Consider the following 21,036-nt stretch of genomic DNA (forward strand, 5'->3'; position numbering starts at 1 on the left):
GGTAGGCCCAAGGGCAAGGTGCATTGTAAGTATAAGATAGGACATGCCCTGGTGTGTGTGGCATGTCCTAATAGTGAATTACAGCCATTTTCGTTTTTCACTATTGCAAGGCTATCTGTTCCCCATAAGCCAGGATGGGCAGTTTGATTATAACATCCTATAATCCTAACTAACCCAGGGAACAAGGTAGAATTTCGAGTTTAGTATGCCTGAACTCAGAATGATAAAATACATCTTTTAGTGAAGTTGGTTTTAACATTCTGTGTTTGAAAATACCACTTTTAGAAAGTAGGTATTTTCTTGCCTAACTGTCCAAGACTCTGCTAGATTGTGTATTGTGTGTCTGTAGTTTGAGTGACAGGAGCTGGGGGATTCCAGGAGGCAGGGTTAGTCAGCACAGGGCTGAATAGAGAGATCTGCATGTAGATGGGTGGGAGGAGCTGCACCTGGGACCTGAATAGGACTGTGCCTTCCCTCCAAAATGCTGGCTCCACCTCCTGAGGTGAGTCTGATGTCCATGGCCTACACTGTGAAAGGAAAGAAGGCGTCTTTTCAACAAAGTGCTCCAGGACTGACCAGAACTGGTTTGGAGTAGGCCCAGGCATCTCTTCCTTCAGAGAACAAAGAGAATAATAGTATAAATATGGGGACCCAGACCCCAAGACTTTAGATCACTTCTGGAACAACAAGACAAACCTCTGCCAAGAAGAAGAACCAAAGGAAGCTGTAGGAGTTGTACTGCCCCCTGCCAGTGTGCTGTGTTGCTGGGTTGGACTACAGTGGTGTCTTCAGTTCCAAGGAGAGGAGAAGGAACTTTCAAAGGACTTTCATCATCTTGCAGAATATTACTCCAAGGGCTTGAACTTGTGCTTGCCTCCTGCTGAAGTCTCAGGGACAAAAGACTTCACCACCAGCTCCCCTCTGAATTTCCTTGCTGGGAATTCTGTCTGCAGAAGCCTGCGTGTCGCTGGGAGATAGAAGCGCGACTCAATGAGCTGAAGCGTGTCGCAGCTGTTGCTGTCGCATCGCCGGAGAAGCGTATCACTGCCGCATCACCAGAGTTAAGTTGAAGAGTGCCTACAAGGGATTTTTTTTCTTAACTAAATTCAACAGTTCTATCTAGAAAGATTATTTTTTTGTTAGACCCTGATTAGTGGTGAACTAATGATTAATCAAACCTTAAAAGGGTAGTGATTATTGTGCTAACAATTATCTCAAAACCATGAATTCGGTAACACGGGCGGACTTTTCTTCAAAACATATATTTAGTATATACACAAATATAAACATGGAAAATTCAATAGAAATCAACCAATCATAGTGCTGAAGGTATCACAAATTACCCTACAAAGCAACTAAGTGTACATCTATTCCATGAATCAACTAAGGAGAACGATCTGACAAAACAGAAAACGATTCCTTAAGGTCAACAAACGTGTGAGGAAATAGACGTTGCTGTCGACGTTTCAGTCTGTGTTGGCAATAAGACCGTCAGACCATCTTCAGGACGTAGGGTTGATTGTGAAACTGAAAAGTATCCTTTACAAATTTCTTTTAAAGGAAATTGACCCAGTAACTTCAGATAACTTAAGCACGTACGCAGTCCGGTTTAAGTGTTTAGCAAAGCAGTGTCTTGCGTGGTCGTACACTGTGCGTTCTCCCGTCAATATGGAGCTAAAAGCCACAAAGGCTTGAACCACCAGAGAAGCGTGTCTTCGTCAAAGCTGTTATCCGACGTATCACCGGAGAAGCTTGACGCCGCCGCAGAGGTCACCATCGCATCACTGGAGAAGAGTGTCACAGGGCCTGTCGCGGCTCCCAAGTTACAGAGTCGCCGCTCGGCCGCCGGGCGTGCACGCATCGTCTACACGTCGTCGCATCAAGGGCGCCATCTTATCGCATCGCACCGGATTGTCGCATCGCATCGAGGCGCCATCTTGCCGCATCGCAATCGGGCCGCAGTACGAGAATCTATGCATCACCTCCTCCCCGGTAAGGATCAAGACGCATTCCCTACTCTGCGCAAGCATTGAGGCGCGACGCATCGTCTTCCCCAAAGCAAGGAACCGACGCATCTCCAACGCTGCGAGCCTTTTGTTTATTTTGCGTTACCCATCCAGGTACTTTTGTGAGAACTTTGTCGTATTTACCATCAACTTGAACTAAGTTACTTCTACCATCTTTAAGTCAATTTTGAGTACAGTATTGTGGATTTTTGTCGTTTGTGGTCTTGTGTCAAGTCTATATAAATAATACTTATTTTTATAAAACCTGTGTGGTGTCCATCTGTAGTGTTTTCACTATTACTGTATGTGTTCACAAATGCTTAACACACTGCCTCTGAGATAAGCCTGTCTGCTCGTGCCAAGCTACCAAGGGGGTGAGCAGGGGTTATCCAGCAGTGTAATCCCCTTTCCCTGACTTAGAAGCAAGGGTCCCTATTTGGTCAAAGGTACCTACCTCTGCCAACTAGAGACCCCCAATTCGTACAATGTCCTACTTGGCGACCTCAATTTCCACATCGCCAACTCCAACAATGCTAACTCCGTCACACTCCTGGAGAACCTGAACAACATTGGCTTTATGAAAAAAGAACAATTGATGGACAGAAAGCAGAAAAATGTCATAAATTCACCCCAGTACAGAGATCTGGGCCTAAATCCATATTTGTTTTGCTCACCATGCCATTCCAGTTTGAGACCCAGCCATATGCAAATCAGTCTTGAGCATGTGCCCAATGGGAACAGTCCAGCCCGAACTGCCCGGCCAGACCAGGTCCTGCCTGGACTGGAAACAAGCATCCTAGGACCAGTTTCGGGGTTTCACCCCTCATCAGCCAGGATAGCTTGACTTCAGTGGCATGGAGAGCATAGGGACCCACGTCTGGGCATACCCATCCCACTCGGGTGACAAATGCAAAAAGAACAATTGATTGACAGAATGCAGAAAAATGTAATACATTCACCCCAGTACAGAGATCTGAACCTAAAGGCATCATTGGCATTATAGAACTAGTCACCGAACCCACCCACCCACCGAACACTCACTCAACTCCATCTTCACCTGCAGCGACCAAATCAAACTTATCCATGTCACAGAACTCACCTAGACCGGCCACGCCATTGTTCACTTCACCGTCTAGGAAACTCAGCACACCATCACTAAGTACCACATCTCCTCCCACCGCAGCTGGGGCAAGGTAACCAAAGTGGACACAGGCAATCATCACAACCCAACCCGAAACATCATCAGACCTTAACCCCTTCGATGCTGCGCAGATTCCGCCGCTGTGCTGGCGGAATCTTGCGCGGGCGGGGTCATGACGGAATGGTTCCGTCATGAGCACAGCTCAACCGTGGGTCATGACGGAACCATTCCGTCATGAGCACCGAAGGGGTTAACCAGGCCGTCCAGAACTTCTACGCATAAATCACCAAATGTGCGGACCGAGTCGCCCTGTTGAAACCAGCAAAACCAACAAAACCTTTAAACAAGCAAGATGATACACCCCAGATCTCAGAACCACCAAGCGCAATTGCTATTGACTCGAGAAACAATGGCGTGCCACAAGGAAACCCTCCGACAGAGTTGCTCACAAAGCAGCCCTCAGAAACTACCACCTGCACATCAAGGATGCCAAGAAAGCATGCATCTCAGCCTGCATCGATAATGCGGCCAACCACATGAAGGAACTCTTCAAAATAGTCAAGGAATTTTCCAACCCGATGGCCACAGTGAACGCCATCCACCCCTCCCAAGAACTCTGCGACACACTCTTGACTACTTCCACAGCAAGATTGCCACAATCAACAACAACTTAAAACCTCAAACTACTGCTCTCAACCTCACCAACCTCAACCAAACAGCATACACCAGCCAAATGCTCACCACCTAGTCTCCGCTCACCACTCAGACCACCACGGCCATCGTGTCTTCCATCCTCTCCGGAATGCCCACCGACCAATGCCCCCACTGCCTCTTCAACTTCGGAAACAACACAATCAGCACGGAATTCACCAGCATCATCAACACCTCCATCTGGGAAACAGCCTTTACTCCGAAGTTTTTACTTCATATTACGTTTTCCATGCATTTTGTACATCTTAAAGACTGTTATCACGCAAGTCTTTACAATGCAAGACAAAAACAAGCATTTGAGGGTAATTAAAAAAGGGGGCCTGGGGTGTCTCCCCCCAAAATATAAAATTTTCAAATTGTACCAAACCCGTAAACAACAAATTCAATAAAAAATGCATTAAAAATTAATGTATCATTTTCGAACAGTAGGTGGCAGTGTTAGACTGTGACAGGATTTTTCAGAAACAGTAAGCGTGGAAAAAGTGTGCATGGTAGTTGAATGCGTAGTGAAGGTGTTTCTAATGTGAGTGAATGTAAATGTGTGGTAGTGGTATGCATTGTAAAATCTGCGATGTAAAGACATGCATGGTGAAGGAAGGTGTGGTAATGTCATAAAACCCTCTATCTCCACAGCAGCCTTCCCAGACAGATGGAAACATGCAGATGTCAGATCCTGCCAAAAGAAACCCTCTGCCAACTCCAGCGATCTCAAAAAGTATCGACAACTCTCCCTGCTCTCCTACCAGGCCAAAGTACTCAAGAAAGCCATCAACCAACAGCTCACCAAATACCTAGAACAAAACCACCTACTTGACACCTCACAATCAGGATTCTGTGCCAAACATAGCACTGAAACTGCACTGATCGATGCCACAGGCAACATCACAACTCTCCTAGACCACGGATAAACGGTGGCCCTGATGCTCCTTGACCTGTCTGTTGTGTTCAACACCATCTCCTACCACACCCTCATTGACAGACTTTACAACATCGGCATACAGCAAAACGCCCTGAAGCGGATCTCCTCTTTCATTACAGGACGCATACAGAGCATCCGGCTACCTCCCTTCACCTCCGAACCAAAGGACATCATATGCGGCATACCCCAAGGATCCTCCCTCAGCTCCACCCTGTTCAAAACCTACATGATCCCCCTTGCAGATGTCATCAGATCCCATGCCCTCAACATAATCTCCTACTCAGGGGATACTCTACTAATCCTCTCACTCACCGAGGACCCCTCTAACACCAAATCCAACTTCTGCGACAACATGACGGATGTAGCAAACTGGATGAGAAACAGCTGCCTCAAACCCAACTCTGACAAGACAAATGTACTGATCTTCAGGAAGAACACTTCCATCTAGGGCCATAGCTGGTGGCCAGCAGAACTCGGACCAACAGACCATGTATGCAACATAGGCATCATCCTCGACAGTGAAGTGACCATGAAATGACAAGTAAACGCAGTCGCTTCCTCCTACTTCCACACCCATTGCATGCTTCACAAAATCTTCATATGGATCCCAGTCAACACCAGAATGCCATCACTCAGGCCCTTGTCACCAGCCGCCTCGACTACGGCAACGCTCTCTACACCGGCATCGCCACCCAGCTTCTCAGAAGATTCCAGACCATATAGAATGCCGCAGTCAGACTCATCCTGAACCTCCCCAAATGGACCCACATCACCCCACACCTCAGAAACCTCCATCCAGAAGAGATACAAGTTCAAGATCCCTCATGCACTTCTACAAAGCTCTACATGATCAAGGACCGCCCAACATCAACCATCGACTGAACTTACATCTACCCGCAAGACAGCTGCGCTCGTCCTCACTGGCTCGTGCACACATCCCCAGCATCCATCGCAGCGGGGGCCACTCCTTCTCCTACATCATCGCCAAGACCTGGAACGACCTGTCCCTCCACCTCCAAACAGCACCCTCCCTGGCGAACTTCGGAAAGAAACTCGAGACCTGGCTTTTCATCAGAGACATGGCACCCTCAGCATCCAGATACCCATAGAGGGGACAGTGCTGTGCTATACAAATGCTGATTGAATGACAGTGCCCATCAAGTGAGGGGAGAAAACCTCTCTCAGGCACACTGACACTACTGAGGTAACTCAGTCGGCTCCGGTCACTCACTTCATGGCTATACCCAAAGGTCTCTCATGGTTTCCATTGGCAGCCCCTCTCTGTTCTGCTGCTACACCATCTGAACCCCACAGACTCTGCCCACATATATACATTGCTGCATCCAAAGAGGGGATACAAACTTGCTGAAAGAGTCAGTGCTCACCTCATTTATAGGTATATGCTGCTTTCCAGGTATTCTAATTCCACCAAAGAGATAGTGGCATCTGCAGTTTGTCTCTTAGTGATCCAGGGGTACAGTCATGCCCAGGGTAGGAGAAATGTTTCAAATTCGGGACCACTTGCGGAACCCAGGGAAAACATCATCCTTCCCCTCAGTACGAAACCAGGCCCCCTAAAAAATGGTGCCTTTTTCAGAACTACATCGATAAAAATTGATGTTAAAGGCTTTGATTTTATAGGCAATTATGTTAAATGTACTTGCAAAGCATGCAACCCACCAAGAAGTGCGACAAGCAGCGCTCTACAAATCCACCCTACATTACCAGGGTATCCTGGTGCTGATGACAAGTGGGGTTGCTGCCCTGTCTGGGTCCTATGTGAAGAGCAAGGTTTTAAGTTTCTTACTAAATTCTAGGACTGAGCTAGCAGCCCTAATGTGAAGGGGAAGTACATTTCAGGCTTTAGGAGCCAAGTATGAGAAGGCACGGCAACTAGTTCTAGCTCTTCGAAAGCAGAGGACAGTGGCAAGCAAGAGGTTTGCTGATTGGAGCTCTCTAGTGGGGGTGATGCATTTGCAATACATTTAGGTGAGGCCTTAATTGTTGTAAAAAATTGGGTTGTTGGTTGACTGGGCTGTGAGCCCTGCTCAAGCAGCAACTACATTGCTTGTCAGGGTTAAGCACAAGCAAACCCCAAATTAACCTGTGCATGACTCCCTGGTAGCTTGGCACAGAGTAGTCAGGCTTAACTTAGAGGCAATGTGTAAAGAATCTCGGCAACACTTCAAACAGTACAACAGTGAAAACACCACACAAAAATAATCCCACACAGGTTAGAAAATTAGAGCTTAGTTTAATAAATAAAAAACAAGAACAAAATGACAACAAAAAACAGTAAGACCCGAGATATTGAATTTGAAAGTTTTTAGGGAAAATAGCATCAAAGGGCTTAAAATGCAAATTGTGGACTATCTGGACGCGCCCGACCGGGACAAAGTCACAAGTTCAGGCCAAATGCGATAGACGTAGGGCTGTCTACAGGGTCCCAGTTAGGCCTGCTGAAAAAGTACCTTCAATCCTGGTTTGCGAGCGTTGCATGGATACGCGTCCAAGATGCGTCGTACAGCGGAAGTGGTGCGTCTGTTCCGTGGTGCGGCCAGGCCTGCGTCATTGTTGGAGATCCCGTCGACAGGGCTTGCGATGCGAAGTCTGGCATTGAGGATGCATCGCACAGTCAGGGCAATACGTCAGTTCCAAAGAGTGGTAGTCCTTCATCCTAGTCGAGTATCAACAGGTCCAGAAGTGTACGGAAGAGTTGGTGTCCAAGGTCCAGTATTTATACCCAGTTGTGCCTTTGAAGTGGAGAAGGTTCTTTGAGGTTTCCCTTTGAAATCCCCAGGCATCCTGCCTTCCCTGCCCTGGCTCCAGATTAACTACAGGAGGCACTTTAACGGAGAAAATATATCACTAAAGGAAAACAGTCATTGAGGGTTTCACTACTAATTTAGAAGAAGCTTTAACCACCAACCCTTTTTGATGACATCAGCATGCAGCCCTTAGTGTGGAGACAGGACAGAGTATATTCAGCTGTATATGGGCTGTGCCCAGCTCCTCTTTCCAATCCTGTCAGTGATGGCCCATCCAGGCACACCTAATCTCCCTATTGTGTGTGGCTGTCCAGGAGGAATACACAATGCTCAACTGTCAGCTACAGACTGTCATGTGGCCAGAGACAGGCTAACGGCACTAAATGGTTAAGACAAGAAGGACAAGTTACTTATCTTCGGTAATGCCTTATTTGGTAGGGACATGATCTAGCCGTAGATTCATTACGTTTGAACTTCCAGGCATCAGGCTTGATCCGCAAGATTTTTCATAGCAGTACCCATACAGCGTGACGTCGTCTGCATCATGTTGTCATCGTCGTGACGTCCGCGTCGTCAATATAACCGCCACTCCGGCACGCTGACGTCAGTACTTTTCACGACTTTCCACCCCAGAAGCACGAAGCCATGAAGTGATTGAACATGGTGTGTTACAAAATGACCAGCTAGGGCCCTGGAGGGGAACATCCCTGACATTTAAAACCAAATCCGCAATGCGGGAAGGCTGGGTAAGGAATCTGCAGCTAGATCATGTCTCTACCAGATAAAGTGTTACCGAAGGCAAATAACTTGTCCATCTGATAGAGACCTTTAGCTGCAGATTTCTTACCTTTGAACAGATACCCCAGCAATACCATCCCCGGAGGAGAGACCCGGGAACGTCTCAGACCAGAAAAGTTTGCAAGACAGAGCGACCGAACAAGCCTTCTCTGCGAACCTGAGAATCCAGGCAGCAGTGTCTGGCGAACGTGTGCAGAGATGCCCACGTGGCAGCTTGGCAGATATTGGAGACCACGATGAAGAGCCGTGGTGGCCGATTTTGCCCTGGTGGAATGGGCCCTAAGCCCTTCAGGGAAGATCATTCTCCGCTAACGCGTAACAGATTGTTATACAGAGGATAACCCATCAGGATATAGTCCTCTTCTGGACAGCACAGCCTTTCTCTGCACCGAAGTATCCTATAGAGTTGGTCATCCACCCAGAACTCTTTGGTTCGATCGAGGTAGAACGATAATGCTCTTTTTGGGTCCAGACGATGGAGATGCTCCTCTTCCTTGGAAGGATGCAGGGGTGCATAGAAAGTGGGCAGGGTAACAGACTGCCCGGATAGAAAGGTATTAAAACCTTAGGCAGAAAAGATGCCCTAATCCGGAGTACCACTTTGTCCGCAAAGACCGTCAGGTAAGGAGGCTGTGAAGACAGTGCCTGCAGCTCACTAACCCTCCTGGCAGAGGTAATTGCCACCAAAAAAGCTGTCTCGATGGTGAGCAACCGCAGAGGGCAGTTATGCAGCGGCTCAAGCGGTACACACATCGGAAAGGTGAGAACCAAATTAAGGTCTGTCAAAACACCAACAGGTAACCACTAACCTTCGAAGCCGGATACAGCGCGAGCGATGAATGATGCTGTGTAACCTTTTCCCCCCGATAGGGCGCGACCTGCGAGTGTGCAAGTACCACTCAGCAGACAACACCGTAACAGGGGAAAGGGAAAAAAGGGACAAAGGAAACAAAGATGCAGCTGCGAAACACTCGATGGGAAGACACTTAGAGTTGTAGGCTTCACTCCTATTCTTGTCACTCCTGTTGTCTAGCCCGTGTGCCCTGTAGCAAAACACAAGCACAACACATGTAGGATAACCACCATATGCAAACCGAACAAGGCACAATAAGACTATGTATTTGCACTTACATTAAGGCTTGCCGCACTCACTCTACTGTATAGAATGCAAAATCCCCAAATAAAGCAGAAAAATAAATAAGGTCGCCGTCAAGGGTAATACAGCTTCTCATGCATCAAAAATGGAACAATGTACTTAGCTGTGGAGATCTTCTTCAGTACTGTAGCACGTAGGTCTAAGGCACTGGCAAATGCAATGAAGAGTGAGAGTCGCGCCTTCCCTGCGTGCCTGCCAGATAAACAAAAATTGAAGTATGATCCTTCCTTCAAGCCTCTTGACGGCTTTTTACAGAGCTGCAGGCTGAGATTGTATGCATCTCAGAGGAAATCCGAGCCTCTCAGCGGCTCATTGGTGGTGTTATAGCGCTAGCCTCTGGTTCTTTAATTAAGCCCCTTAAACAAGAACTTTATCTCAAGCCAAGTTCAGGCTCATGGAGTCTCTTCAGCATGCTTGGGGAAGGCAGAAGAGTGAAGTCGCGCTCCAGCGCGTTGTCCTTGGCGGGTGAGGCGAGCCCAGAGACTGCACAGAGACGAGCTCCAGCGCGTTGTGCAAATACACCGCAGGACACAAAGACGCGCTTCAGCGCATTGTGAAGCACACAGAGAGCCCGGTAACGGCACAAAGACGCGCTCCAGCGCATTGTACACCAGCTGACAGGCGAGCCCAGTGGCGGCTCGGAGACGCGCCACAGCGCGTCTTGCGCTGAAGACAGGCGAGCCCAGCAACTGGCTCAATGGGGAAATACGGGAGAGTCAGAAGGAGCAATTCTCCTCTTTCCCGTTCAGAGAAACCACGGCTTCTTCCTCCCAACGGTCCAAGTCATGGTACTTGATTGACAAGCACCGGGCCTTCGGGAGGCGGAGCCTTTATAGGCCTCAGAGTGCTGAGCCCACCTGACCAGTCACACAGGATTGTGGGATATGTAGTCATTCTCCTGCGGTCTCATACATACAGTGTGTTAATGTACGAACCTCCCTCCGTCCACCTACGCCGTAGTGTGACAGAACCGCCTCTCAACGACCGGCGTCCCAACGGTCTGCCAGGCTTACCAGGCAACTGAGAGTGAAAACGCCTGAGAAGCCCAGGGCAGTGTAGATTAGTCCCAGGTTCCCATGAGCGGCCCTCGGGACCGTATCCCTTCCAATCAATAAGGTAATGCACCCTCCCTTGGACAAGCTTGGAATCGAGAATACGCTTGACTTCGTACTCCTCTTCCCCATCAATATCTATTGGCACTGGTTTCAAGGGTAGCCTGGTCTGCTGAAGGCAAGGCCGAAGCAAGGAGACATGAAAGACAGGATGGATGTGCCAAGAGGAAGGGAGAGTTAACTTCATTGCCACAGGGTTGATTACTTTAACAATAGGATAGGGACCCACACATTTTGGTTTCAGCCGGGTGTTGCCCTTCAGTCTCAAATGTATAGTGTCTAGCCACACACTATCACCCACAGTGTAAGAAGGCCCTGGGGACCGTTTCTTATCAGCATAACGTTTGTCACAGGTTTGGGCCTTGTCTAACTGCATTTTTGCGTCCTGTAGTACTTTTCGGAGATGTGCATGGTGTACTTGAATGGTAGAGTGTCGGGATTGCACTGGCCATTCAAAAGGCAGCATGTTAGGGTGGTATCCTGTACCCCAAAGAGAACACCCCCAAAGAGGAATGCTGTGCATTGTTATATGCGAACTCGGCCATCCACAAACGCGTGCTCCATTCTTCTTCATGTTGTAGAGTGAAGCATCTGAGATACTGTTCCAGTGTTTGGTTCAGTCTTTCGGTTTTGCCATCCGTCTGCGAATGGTAGCTAGTGGAGAGGCGAGCATCCACTTTCATAGCATCACATAGCGCCTTCCAGAACCGTGAGGTGAACTGGGTTCCCCTGTCGGTGATGATAACTGCTGGGATTCCATGGGAACGCACTATATGCTGTAGAAACAAATGGGCCAATTCTACAGAGGTTGGTAATTTTGTTGTAGCACCAAAGTGTCCCATCTTGGTAAGATGGTCTATAACGACCAGTATAGTATTGTGTCCTGAACTAGGAGGCATGTCTATGATGAAATCCATGGACAACGTATGGCAAGGTGTTGGAGGTATAGGAATGCACTGGAGCAGTCCACACGGTCTTTTATGTTGGGCCTTTCCCTGGGTACAAATGGCGCATTCTGAAATGTATTTGGTTGTATCCGCCTGTAAAGTCACTCACCAGAAGTGCCTTTTCACAGCCTGGAACGTCTTCTGGATTCCCAGATGCCACCCAGCGCGGAGTCATGAATCCATCTCAAGGCCTGTTGTGGTAATGGTTCATGTGGTACGTATAGTCAATTACCGTGGTATAGCATGTCGTTATCAACCGAACGTTGTTTGGGATCCTCGTTTATCCATGCCTGGACATCTATCCCTGCCGTCTGCTTTTTTACCTCAGCTAGAAAGTCTTGTGTGGTCGTCAAGGCCAAGATCTCTTCAGGGAGAGAGAGGCCATGTGCAGTATTTCAGGGGGTTCTTCCATGGAATCTGGACGGGTATCCGGCGATGGGGCTGGTCTTGAAAGTGCATCAGCTTTGCCGTTTTGTGGTCCGGGACGGTATTTGATCACGAAGTCAAAGTCAGAGAAGAATAGCGACCATCGGAGTTGTCTCAGGGTTAAGGCTCTGGCGGGCTTTAAGAACAGAAGGTTTCGGTGGTCGGTATATATTTCCACTGTGTGCCTAGCTCCCAATAAGTAGTGCCTTCACTCTTCACACACCCTTTTTATGGCCTGGAGTTCTTTGTCTGTAATACTGTAGTTGACCTCATAGGATGACAACTTCTTTGAAAAGTAGGCCACAGCATGAAGTTGGCCGGTGTCCGGATGTCTTTGGGACAGGATGCCTCCGATGGCGTAATGGGATGCATCCGTTTCCACTATAAAGGGAAGCGAGGCATCCGGGTGTCTCAATACAGGAGCGTGCGTAAAGCAGTTTTTTAGGGTGTGGAAGGCCTGTTCTGCTGCGTCCGTCCAGAGGAACTTAGCTCCTTTCTTCAACAGATGCGTCAAAGGTTGTATCATCCGGGAGAAGTCTTTGATAAACCTTCGATAGAAGTTTGCAAAGCCTAGAAAGCTCTGCAAGGCCTTCACACTGGAGGGCGATTCCCACTGAACGATGGCTTGGATCTTCTTGTTGTCCATGCATAGTCCATTTGGCCCTAGATGTATCCTAGAAATTCTACTTCGGTGGCATGGAAAAGACACTTCTCCAACTTGGCATAGAGTGTGTGCTGTTGCAATCGTTCCAACACTGCAGACACATGGACGTGTTCCTCGGTGGATGCTGAATAAATCAGAATGTCGTCGATGTAGACGATACAGGACACGTCCAACAGGCCTTGTAATACTTCATCCATAAAGAACTGGAAAGCGGCGGGTGCGTTGAAGAGCCCAAAGGGCATAACCTGATATTCATATAACCCAAACTTTGTCCGAAATGCTGTCTTCCATTCGTCCCCACTCCGCACCCGCACGAGATGGTATACTCCCCTCAGATCCAGTTTGGTGAATATCTTGGCTCCTTTTAACTGGTCCAATAACACAGGTATCAAGGGCAAAGGATACCTGTTCTTTATGGCTACTCTATTAATCGCTCTATAGTCTATGCAAGCCCTTAAGCCACCTTCTTTCTTCGGTATGAAGAAGAGTGGCGAGGAGGCAGGGGAGGAAGAAGGACGTATGAAGGCGGAGGACAGCAACTCATCAAGATACTGCTGTAGATACGTAGTCTCGGCCTCCGTAAGGGCGTAAACACGACTGCATGGGATGAAGGCTACTGGCTCAAGGTCGATCACACAATCATAGTCCCTATGAGAGGGCAACTTCCCTGCGTCATGCTTGCTGAAAACGGAGTGGAACCATTTATATACATCCGGTAATGTGGAGACACAACACAAGACTTTTTCGCTATATCCCACAGTGAGCAGGCCTGCAGGATTCTCCACGACTTCAGGATTTCGTACCTTGTCTCTTGTACAGTGTTCTGTACAGAAAGAGGAGTTCAAGGAGACGGTGCGTGCTGCCCATTGCACCAAAGGATCATGATAAGTCAGCCATGGCATTCCCAATATGAGTTTGAAGTGGGGAGCATCGATCAGGTCGAACTGAATATACTCAAAGTGGTGCACCCCTACTTGCATCAGAATCAATTGCGTATGGAAACGTACAGGACCTGATGTTAGCGCTGTACCATCCACCGCTTTCACTGGTTCGGGGGTCTTCTTTTTTACGCAGAGGATCCCTAATTCCTGGGCGTACTGCTGATCAATGAAGTTGTCAGTAGCTCCTGAATCCAACAACGCGTGAACCACCACGAGTTCTCCATTGGGCAGCTCCAACAAAACGCACAGGTTTATATGTGCCACTGCGGTTTGGACAGTATTAGCCAGTGCTGAAGAGACCACTTCCTCCATGGGCCTCAAACAAGGGGTCTTGGTCTTGCTTGAGTGCGTTAGTACCCCAAATTCTCTGAGGTGTACTACACCACGGTTAAGTTTCGGGCTCCGGGGTTTTCTTGGTTCACATACTTGGATCTGGTCTTACATTCCTTAATGAAATGTCCTGGTTTCCCGCAGTACATGCACCCGCCTCAGTCTTCTTCTTTTTTCCCTTTCCTCTTGGTTAATGGGCCCCGTATTCCACCAACTTGCATGGGTTCTATTCCATCAGAGGTATGTGAGCGTTCCTCCTGAACTGGCTTAGGGCGTGGTAGGTAGGCTCTTGCGTCGGTCCAGTACTTGTCTCCTTTCTGCCCTTGAAGTCTGTGATCCAATTGAACTGTGAGATCTATCAGTTCCTCGCAGTTATCGGGTATATGCACCACTTGCACCAAGATGCCCTTCAATTTCCCTCTCAACCCTTGATAGAACACGGATGTTCTTTTTTCCGCAGGCCAATTGGTTTCCACAAGAAGTCTGTTGAAGGTCGTAATATACGTGAGCAAGTCTTGTGTGCACTGTTTGAGCGTGATGAGTTCTAGGGATAGTAGATGCGCTTTTCTATCAAACAGCTTGCGCATTTCAATGCAGAAATCCGAAAAGTTGTACAGGACAGAATCGTCTCTCTATATCAGGGGGAAGGACCAGCTAGCCGCATTACCACCCAAATAGGACATGACAAAGGCCGTCTTAGCTTGGTCAGTAGGAAACACCGTGGGTTTGCACATGAAATGCAGCATTCACTGATCCAAAAATATCCCAAACTTCTTGGGGTCCCCGAAGAACCTTTCAGGAGGAGCAAGGGGCAGTTGCATGGGCTGTATCAGGTGTATGTAAGAAGGTCCTGCTTGGGAGGGGTTGGAAAACGAGGAAGTGAAGGGCCTTGCACTATGTGCACCCCCTCCCTGAACAGGGTCCGTAGGTCTGTGATCCGTGTCACAGGAAGTCAAAGGAGGCGGGAGCGTCCACTCTTTAATATAGGAACCGTTCCCCCTCGCACCGGTAGGACTCGCACGGGATAGACCAGCTACCTCACGTCTCATGGTGCCTATCTCATTCCTCAATTCTAAATTCTCTCCTCGGAAGGCATCCACCTCCATCCGTAAAGCGGTTAAGGTCTCCAACACAGACGTAAGCACAGTGGAGGTATCCATTGCTCAGGCCGTAGGTAACCGGGGGCTTGTCAATCTGTCAAAACACCGACAGGTAACCACGAACCTTCGAAGCCAGATACAGCGGGAGCGACGGATGATGCTGCGTAACCTTTTCCACCGATAGGGGGCGACCTGCGAGTGGGCAAGTACCACTCAGCAGACAACACCGTAACAGGGGAAAGGGAAAAAATGGACAAAGGAAACAAAGATACAGCTGCGAAACACTCGATAGGAAGACACTTAAGAGTTGTAGGCTTCACTCCTATTCATGTCACTCCTGTTGTCTAGCCCCATGTTCCCTGTAGCAAAACAGAAGCACAACACATGTAGAATACCCACCATATGCAAATCGAACAAGGCACAATAAGACTGTGTTTGCACTTACATTAAGGCTTGCCGCACTCACTCTACTGTACAGAATGCAAAATCCCAAAATAAAGCATCAAAATAAATAAGGTCTCCATCACGGGTAATACAGCTTCTCATGCATCAAAAATAGAACAATGTACTTAGCTGTGGAGATCCTCTTCAGTACTGTAGCACGTAAGTCTAAGGCACTGGCAAATGCAATGAAGAGTGAGAGGCGCGCCTTCCCTGCGTGCCTGTCAGATAAACAAAAATGTAAGTATGGCCCTTCCTTCAAGCCTCTTGACGGCTTTTTACAGAGCTGCAGGTTGAGGTTGTATCCATCTCAGAGGAAAAAACAGAGAGGGAAATCCGAGCCTCTCAGCGGCTCATTGGTGGCTCCCCTCTGGTTCTTTGATTAAGCCCCTTAAACAAGAACTTTATCTCGAGCCGAGTTCAGGCTCATAGAGTCTCTTCAGCATGCTTGGGGAAGGCAGAAGAGTGAAGCCGCGCTCCAGCGCGTTTGCCTTGGATGGTGAGGCGAGCCCAGAGACTGCACAGAGAAGCGCTCCAGCGCGTTGTGGAAATACACCGCAGGACACAAAGACGCGCTTCAGCGTGTTGTGAAGCACACAGAGAGAGCCCGGTAACGGCTCAATGACGCGCTCTAGTGCGTTGTACACCAGCTGACAGGCGAGCCCAGTGGCAGCTCGGAGACGCGCTTCAGCGCGTCTTGCGTTGAAGACAGGCGAGCCCAGCAACCGGCTCAATGGGGAAATATGGGAGAGTCAGAAGGAGCAATTCTCCTCTTTCCCGTTCTCGGCTTCTTCCTCCCAAAGGTCCAAGTCATGATACTTGATTGACAAGCACCGGACCTTCGGGAGGCGGAGCCTATATAGGCCTCAGAGTGCTGAGCCCACCTGACCAGTCACACAGGATTGTGGGATATGTAGTCATTCTCCTGCGGTCTCATACATACAGTGTGTTAATGTACGAACCTCCCTCCGTCTACCTACGCCGTAGTGTGACAAGGTCCCACTGTGGCATGATAAAAGGTGAAGGAGAACACAAATGGGTTAACCTCTTCAAGAATCTCTGCACCAGAGGAGATTTGAAAAGAGAGGGCTGATCTGGTAGCCGAAGAAAATAAGAAAAGGCCAAAAGGTAGCCCTTCAATGTGCACAGAACAGATTCCTGCTGGGCCAAAGAAAGTATAAACAGAAGGAATTCAGATAAGGGAGCAGATAACGGGTCAATAGACCGGTCTGTTCAATAATTACAACATTTGTTCCATCAGCAGGTGTATACCAATTTTGCGGAGGGTGGTCTGGCTGCCAAGATAACCTCACAAACTTCGGAGGGAGGTCAAAATCTGTCAACTGTCACCGCTCAATCTCCACGCAAGGAGGCAGAGAGTGGACAGGTTCGGGTGGAGAGCCCTCCCCTTCTGCTGTGACAGAAGATCCTCCCGAAGGGACAGCCTGACCGGAGGATCGATGCTCATGTCTAGAAGCTTGGGGTATTAAACTCTCCGTGCCCAGTCCAGAGCCACAAGAATAACTTGTCCCTGGTTGCTTCTAATTTTCTTGAGCACTCTGGGCAGGAGTGGTATGGGCAGAAAGGCGTATAGGACGCCTGAGCTACACTCATGGTGAAAAGCATCGCAGAGCGAGAGCCGCATTGGAAACTCCAACGCTCAAAACTGCTGACATTGCGTATTCTCTTCGGAGGCGGACAGATCTAACCAAGGCTTTCCCCACCGCTGACAGAGACCTTCTGCCGTCCTTCTTGGTGACCAGAAAGTAGCGGTAATAGACACCACTGCCTACTTCGGGCCCAGGAACCCGCTCTAGGTCCCTTGGTCAAGAGAGTCTTGACTTCCTCCCGGAGCAAAGCAAGGTGATCCTCCGTCAGCTGATCATACACTGGAGGCATAGATGGAGGAGCAGTCTCGAAGGTGAGAGAATAGCTCCTTCGGACTATTTGCAACACCCACCTGTCCAATCTAATGTCTCGCCAGTGGTGGAGAGGATGGCGTACTCTGACACCACCTGCCTGAGAGTGATCCTGGAGGATCGGACTAGGAAGGTTTTGCGGTGGAGGAGGGGATCGTGGCTTGGCTCAATTTCTGGGTCCCGACCCACGTGACTGGGGTCGGGATAAACCGCGTCCACGCCCCTGCAGAGGTTGCTGAACCTGGGGGGTCCTCTTGCCGGTATAGGGTTGGCACAGCCGATTGCCCCTTCCGTAGCCACGAAAGGAGCAAAAAGCGGATGAAGCCCTGGGGGTGGTGGTGGTGAGGCCCAAAGACTTGGCCGTGGCCCGCGAGTCTTTGAAACGCTCAAGGGCAGCATCCGCCTGGTCTCCGAAGAGACGGGAGTCATCAAAAGGCATGACCATGAGGTTAGCCTGGACATCCCCGAAAAACAAGACGTTCTCAACCAGGCGTGGCGACTAACGGCCAACGTCATGGAAATCGCTCTTCCCAGGGAGTCCGTCGTGTCCAAGCCATAACTTATGGTGAACTTAGCTGCGTCTCTCCCGCATGAGATAGCCTGGGAAAGTAGCGCCTGGTCCTCCTCTGGGCAGCACATGCGTAACCGTATCCCATATTGAATTTCAGTAATGGCCCAAAAAGCATGGCGTAAAGTATCTCCCTCTGTAGGCACACGCTCAACACGGGGAGGTACCGGATGATGAATCGAGAGAAGCGCACTCTAATCCGGAGCTGTTCCAGAGGCTGTTTACCAGGTAGGTCGCTCCCCTCACCGCCACGCAGCCCCCTGTGTGACTGCTGCTGTATTCTTCTGCCTGCGTTCGAGTGCCAGTGCCCTCCTTCTCTTCTGTTCCCTCGAGTGAGTGCCTAGATTCGCCCCCAGTGTACCTGTGTCTGTTTGCTGCCTGGATTGTACCTCCTTCTCTTCTGTTCCCACGAGCGAGTGCCTGTATTTCGCCCCCATCATAACTGTGTCTTTTGCTGCCTTGAATTGTTTCCCTCACATTTTTTTGCCCAGTTTGTGAGCCTTTATTTTTCTGTTTCCCTGCGCACCGCGTCTCCCCCTCGCCGCCCATTTCCCGCCACCGTGTCCCGTAGCTCCGCACCCCTCGCACCCCATTGGCCGCCCCGCTCCCACCTCCCAGCTGCTCCTCCCTCTCCCACTCATATGGAGGCCGCGCAGCGGGCACGCCGCTGGCGCGCCGAAGGTGCGCCAAAGGCTAGCCCGTCTGCGCCCGTCCGCGCCTGGACCGCGCCCAGCGCCAGACCCCCTGGCCCCCGCAGACGCCAGCCCACCCGCCGGACCTACGACGCCGCCACCCTCATCGCACTCAACACCGGCCGGATCCCCGGCTGCTACCGAGCCACCCCAAGACGCACCCATGGACCCTTCACCTGCCAATCCTGCAAGTTCTCCTGCATCCGGACCTGTACCGCACCCGCCAAGCCAAGCACCAGCAGCAACCACCTGAAGTGCATCCTGCTCAACACCTGCTCCGTCCACAGACACGCCGTGGAACTGTGGAACCTGCTCGACACCACATCTCCAGACGTCGCCTTCCTCACGGAAACATGGATGAACGCCTCCTCAGCACCCGACATTGCCATCGCCATCCCGGACGGATACAAGATCACCCGGAGGGACCGCGTCAATCAGACAGAAGGAGGCATCGCCATCGTCCACAAGAACACAATCCGCATCACGACCAACTCCGACGACACCCTCACAGCCGCCGAACATCTTCACTTCCAGATACACACCGACCCCAAGACCACACTCAGAGGCACCCTCATCTACAGACCCCCAGGACCCCGCACTCAATTCAGCGAAGACATCGCAGACTTCATCAGCCCACACGCCCTCCCCTCCGCTGACTACATTCTCCTAGGGGACCTCAACTTCCACCTGGAGAACAACAACGACAACAACACCACCACCCTGCTGGATAACCTCGCCAACCTCGGACTCAAGCAACTGGTGAACACCCTCACCCACTACGCCGGACACATGCTTGACCCAGTCTTCTCCTCCAGCAAGTACATCTCCTTCAACCACGCCACCGGACTCCACTGGACAGACCACAGCTGCGTCCACTTCAGCTTCAGAAGAACCACGACTCACCACCACCCGCAACAGGCTCCCCGCAGGAGCTGGAACAAGATCACCACCGACCAGCTCACCACATCACTGAGCCAGAACCCTCCCGCCAGCTCAACGGACCCCAACCAAGCAGCCAACAACCTCACTAAGTGGATCACCAACTGCGCTGACGACCTCGCACCTCTGAAAAACCATCCCAGCAGGCCCGGCAGCAAGAAAGCCTCCTGGTTCAACAACGACCTCAAGAACTCCAAGAAGAACTGCCGTACCTTCGAGAAAGCCTGGCGAAAAAACCCAACAACAGACAACTTGACCGCCCTCAAGCACGCCTCCCACAAACACCACCAGCTGATCCACACCACCAAGAGGACAGCATTCAAGGAACGACTAGACAACAACGCACACAACAGCAAGGAACTCTTCAGCATTGTCAAAGAGCTCTCCAACCCCAGCGCCGGAAACAACGACATCACTCCCTCACAAGACCTCTGCGACTCACTCGCCTCGTTCTTTCACCGCAAGATCGCCGAGATACACAACAGCTTCGGCGCACAGACCACGCACCCAACCACCGAACCGACGCCCCCCACCACCACCCTCCGCGCCTGGACCCCGGTCAGCACCGAAGACACCATCCACGCGATGAACACCATACACTCCGGATCACCAACCGACCCATGGCCCCACCATTTCTTCAACAACGCCGACTCCGTCATCGCACCCCAACTCCAGGACATCATCAACTGCTCCTTCAACACCGCCACCTTCCCGGAGAGCTGGAAGCATGCCGAACTCAGCGCCCTCCTGAAGAAACCATCAGCAGACCCCTCCGACCTCAAGAACTACCGCCCCATCTCGCTCCTCCCTTTTCCTGCCAAAGTCATCGAGAAGACCGTCAACAGACAGCTTGCCGCCTTCCTCGAGACAAACGGATCCCTCGACCACTCGCAGTCCGGCTTCCGAGCCAACCACAGCACCGAGACCGCCCTCATCGCAGCCACTGACGACATCCGAGCCCTGCTCGACAACGGGGAAACAGCGGCCCTCATCCTCCTGGACCTCTCCGCAGCGTTCGATACTGTCTGCCACCGCACCCTAGTGCAGCGCCTCAGCAACATCGGAATCCAAGAGAAGGCACTAGATTGGATCATCTCGTTTCTCGCCGGAAGAACCCAGAGAGTCCGCCTCCCCCCGTTCAGATCCGAGGCCACCGAAGTCATCTGCGGCGTACCACAAGGATCATCACTCAGACCCACCCTCTTCAACGTCTACATGAGCCCCCTCGCAGCCATCGCACGTCAACACAACCTCAACATCATCTCCTACGCCGACGACACCCAGCTGATCCTCTCCCTCACCAATGACCCAGCCACCGCCAGAACCAACCTACACGAAGGGATGAAAGACGTAGCCGAGTGGATGAACAGCCGCCTGAAACTGAACTCAGACAAGACGGAAGTCCTCATCCTTGGATCATCACCCTCTGCCTGCGACGACTCCTGGTGGCCCCTGCCC

This window comes from Triturus cristatus, chromosome 1_2 (genome assembly GCF_964204655.1).
Source record: "Triturus cristatus chromosome 1_2, aTriCri1.1, whole genome shotgun sequence".
NCBI lineage: Eukaryota > Metazoa > Chordata > Amphibia > Caudata > Salamandridae > Triturus > Triturus cristatus.